This window comes from Penaeus monodon, chromosome 28 (genome assembly GCF_015228065.2).
Source record: "Penaeus monodon isolate SGIC_2016 chromosome 28, NSTDA_Pmon_1, whole genome shotgun sequence".
NCBI lineage: Eukaryota > Metazoa > Arthropoda > Malacostraca > Decapoda > Penaeidae > Penaeus > Penaeus monodon.
Window position 1 is genome coordinate 34574953 of NC_051413.1, and position 380 is coordinate 34575332.

Consider the following 380-nt stretch of genomic DNA (forward strand, 5'->3'; position numbering starts at 1 on the left):
AGGGGAAACCTCCTTCTCGACGGGAGGGGAAACCTCCTTCTCGACGGGAGGGGAAACCTCCTTCTCGGCGGGAGGGGAAACCTCTTCCTCGGCGGGAGGGGAAACCTCCTCCTCGACGAGAGAGGAAACCTCCTTCTTGACGGGAGAGGAAACCTCCTTCTTGACGGGAGAGGAAGTCTGCTGGGTATCTTCGTGTGCGGGGCGGGCCTTGTCCAGGGCGCGCCACAGACAGAAGCCGACGACGGAGAGGGCGAGGGCGATCCCGACCAGAACCATCGCTGCCTTGACCTTCAGTTCCGCGGCGAAAACACGGAAAGCCTGTATCGTCTCTTCGTTGCACTCCTGCTGGCGCTTCAGCTGGAGGATATGAGGGATATACC